This window comes from Corvus brachyrhynchos, unplaced genomic scaffold (genome assembly GCF_000691975.1).
Source record: "Corvus brachyrhynchos isolate BGI_N302 unplaced genomic scaffold, ASM69197v1 scaffold305, whole genome shotgun sequence".
Taxonomy (NCBI): domain Eukaryota; kingdom Metazoa; phylum Chordata; class Aves; order Passeriformes; family Corvidae; genus Corvus; species Corvus brachyrhynchos.
In genome coordinates this window covers 386,144-389,942 of record NW_008239284.1, presented here as the reverse complement: position 1 = coordinate 389,942, position 3,799 = coordinate 386,144, and the positions used below count along the sequence as shown (strand labels likewise).

At 57.1% G+C, this 3,799-nt stretch overlaps 1 long non-coding RNA gene across 3 annotated transcripts in view; it reads left to right on the top strand.

Moving 5' to 3' along the window:
• Positions 1 to 1,975: 1,975 nt before the first annotated feature.
• LOC108448183 overlaps positions 1,976 to 3,799 on the top strand; it is a 20,791-nt gene continuing 18,967 nt past the window's right edge. For all 3 annotated transcript variants that reach the window (XR_001863978.1, XR_001863977.1, XR_001863979.1), the window contains exons 1-2: positions 1,976 to 2,118; positions 2,622 to 2,691. This is a non-coding gene — a long non-coding RNA (uncharacterized LOC108448183). The remainder of the gene's footprint in view (positions 2,119 to 2,621; positions 2,692 to 3,799) is intronic.

Here is a 3,799-nt window from a genome sequence, read left to right as displayed (position 1 = left end):
GTCCTGCGGAGCAGATAAGGGAGCAGCGAGGAAACAATCGCGGCCTCAGTTATTTTTGGCTCCGAGGAGCTCCTCAGCAGCAGCATGACTTTTTAATAAACAAAATCCCCCTTCACTGAGGGCGCGGGGGAACAATCGCCCCATTGATCCCCCGCACTAACGAGGCTGCAGAAAAGGAGTTAATGAGGGCTGGGCAGACAAGGGGCTGCAGAACAACGCGGCCATTCTGGGAAGGGCAGGAAAGGCTCCCGGGACAGGAGGCTGAGTTTCCTCACTGTCCAGGGGTCTGTTCCTCCCTGGGCAGCTGCGAGAGGACAGAGCCTGTGGGTCGGATCCCATCCATCCCAAGGGATTGGGCTCGGAGGTTTGGGGGGATGTGCCCAGATGGGATCTGGGGAGGTTTGGGCTCTGCAGGAAGAGGAGCCAGAGGAGGCTGGGTGGGTGCTGTGGGTGGCACAGGGACAGTGGCCAGGAGAGGGCTGATGGAGGCCAGGACCTCCTGCCCCACTGCCACCCACGGGGGCTGCTCTGCTCCCACACTTCATTATCCTGAGCTGGAAGGGACCCACAAGGATCAGCGAGTCTGACTCTTGAGCAAATGGCCCACACAGGGATCAAACCCCCAGCGAGGTGTCATCAGCACATGTCCTAAACACTGGGACAGCTAAAGAGGTTTTTGGGACACTTCTGTTGAAGCAGACGGGGTTTTGGGAAACCAGAGAGCAGCCATGCTCGGGGCAGGTGAAATCTCTGTGTCTGTGCTGGCTTGCCTGGGTTAGCTGGAGGTTTTGGGATGTGGGTTCCTTTCCTGCGCCTCACGAGGGAGGTTTGCTCATTGGGAATGGCTCAGGCAGCAACACGAGATGAAGACATCTGATAAAAGGGTTTAGGGGTGAGGAACACCAGTGCTGGGACCTTGTCTGGAGACGCCCTTTTTATCAGCCCTGGGTCTGGCATCAAGATGTCGTGAGGATTTGGCTCTTTGCCACAGGAGCCAGAGCAGCAGGAGGGGGGGTCTCTGCTCCCAGCATCAAACTCAGATCTCTGCTGAGCTACTCAGCTCTTCCCCGTGCACTTGGCCAGCACTAAAAGGGGAATAAAGTCTCCTCTGAAGAGATGTGGGGCTTATTTATAAACATTTTCAAGTGTTCTGAGCTCTGCAGATGAGAGGGGCTGTTAAAGTGCAAACCAAAGTCTTCTCATCAGTCCTTAACTGTGTGATAACAGCTCCATTCACCCTGCTACAGGAACTTTCCAGCTCCTTGTGATTGCTCTGACAGCTGACTGCTGCAGTTGGAGGGACGCTCAAATGTCTGCAGCAGTGACAACTTTCTGCAGCACCCAGCCTCCTCCTCAGCCCAGTGCTGGTGTCCAGAGCTGCCTTCCTGGGTGTTTCCTGGGAAAGAATGCACCTTGGAACCAGCAAGGCAGCCAGGCAGGATGATAAAATCAGGGTTTTCATTTATTTACATGCCAAAAATGTGGTTTTTTGGGCTGTGGGGGATCATGGTCATGTCTGACTTGACATGGGCTTGAGAAACAGGCAGACTCCAGACTCCCTGGTGAGGCTCAGGACCAGCTCTCAGGGGAGTCCCCAGCTGTGTCATCCAACTTCTCTGGGCATTTTCCACGTGCTGGTGAAGCTGCTCCTGCCATGAGCTGTTTGGGTCAGTGACAGTTCTCCTTCCTCACGATGTCTGTGTGAAAACTCCAGGGAGAGCTGGTCCTGCCCCTGTGGCTGGAGGAACAGGAGAGAGCACCAAGGATTCAAGCAGGGCCTGACTTGTTATCTGCTGGCATCTGCTCAGTCCTGTGCTGTTCTGGGAGCCTCAGATGTGGTCAGGGCTCTGGAGGAGGTGGGGAGGGCTGGCAGGCAGATGAGCATGACTGGGGCTCTGGGGATGTGATTTCCAATCAAGTGATCACCCCCAGGCTGGGTAAACATCCTTTGATTGGGGCAGACAAAGAGCTGCTGTCCCTGGGCTGCGCTGGAGCCGCAGGTCCCAGCACCACCACGCTGCTGCTCAGCTTCCAGCCCACCCTAAAACCACCCTCCCAGTAAAACCCACAGGAATCACCCTGCCGGACTCAAAGCTGCCAGGCTGGCTCCAGAAAGAGGTGAGGTTCTTCTTGTTTTCCTCCCAAAGGGACACCAACTTTCAGGAAAGTGGCTGGAGGTGCGAGAGGGCCGAGCCCAAGGGATGAAACCTCCGCCTCTGGCACAAATCCTGTGGCCACTCATCCCTGGACGAGCAGCTGTTTCCCATCAGAGAGCTGGGATGGTGACTCAGGTGCTCCAGTGCTACTCCAGAACCCTTTTTTCCTCCAGTCCTGGTTCCAATGTCCCCTGTCTGGAGCCTCTCAGGGGGCTGTGTGGAAGTGGGGGAGGCCTGACTCGTCCCCTGCCTTGGGGCTCTGATTTTGGCTGCCTGAGCCCTTGCCTGGAGGTTCCTGTGTCAGTCCTGGTGGTCATCCTGCCCAGAGCCCCCTCCTGGCTGGGGTAGGGTGACCCACGGCCCTGAGGACAAGGACAATGTGTATTTCCTGTGGGATGCTGGTGCTGAGCGTGCCCTTGTGCCAGACCGTCTCACCCTGAGATGTTTCTGTTCCGTCTCTCTCAGCTCCTGCTGTCTTGGCTGACCTTCATCCCCAGCTGAGGAGGAAGCTGTGCAGAGAAATGCCAAATACCAGGTGGGAAATAAGATCAGGGCAGGAAAATTACCACTGCTGAGTCCTTGGGGGAGCAGAGTAACAAATCCTTGCACCGAGAGCCTGGCAAGAGGCCACCTCTGCAGACAGGAAAATGCTCTGCACTTCCATGTCCAGGGGGGAGGGCTGGGGTGATGGCACGGAGACCAAACATCCTGCAGGGAGGGCTGAGAGCTCAGGTATCCCTCCCTGTGTGTGAGGGGAACACCCTTTGTAGGATCCAAAACCCCATCAGCTGCCTCTCCTGCAGCTTCCAGGCTTGAGGATTTCCAGTGGCCCAGGCTGGTGGCCCCAATGCTGGGCCTTAGCACATAAACATTGGCCCCCAGTGCCTGCAGAGATGGCCTGGGTGGTTCTACCCAACTTCCATCTCCTGATCAGGTCTGCAGGAGCTCTGGGATGTGTCCTGGCTGCTTTAGCTGCCCTGATGTGTCTGGAACAGCAATGGGGGCCCAGGGCCAAGCACCCGACTCCCACCCCAGGCTGCTGCTCTGGGTGTTCTCCAGATAAAGAGGCTGTGGTTTGACACAGGGAGAGCTGGAGAGGTTCCAATCAAGGTGGGGCTGATCTGTGGGGTACCAGCAACATTGCTTGGTCCCTCTGGTTCAGACAGGAGAGGGAGGGAATCATTGGGCAAAAAAGTTAAAACGAAGGAGGGCAAATGTTCTTCACTCAGCACATGCACAGCCTGAGGAACTCGCACAGAGGAGGATGGTGCTGGAAGCTCTTTCGGATTGGAAAGGAGGTTGGAGCCTTTCACACTGCACTTCTGGCCCCACAGACTCCCAGAGGGATAAGGTGTCCCCTGGCCACGGCTGGGGACGGGGCTGTCCCTGGCAGCTCCATAGCACTCGGTGAAGCGTCATTTCTGTGCAGTGACACAGCAGCTGTGCCACTGCAGCTCTCCCAGGGCAGGGTAAAGGCCAGAGGCTCTGCCCCCAGTGTCCCCAGGGGGGGTGATGGCTGTCACAGCACTCTAGGAGCCTTCTGGGGCAGTCTTGCAAGAGCTCACTGAGCGTGGCTGCCGAGTTAAGGAGGGTTTCATGGAAGGCGGGGAAGGGCTGTGGGGGAGGAGCGCGGATGGCGGGGG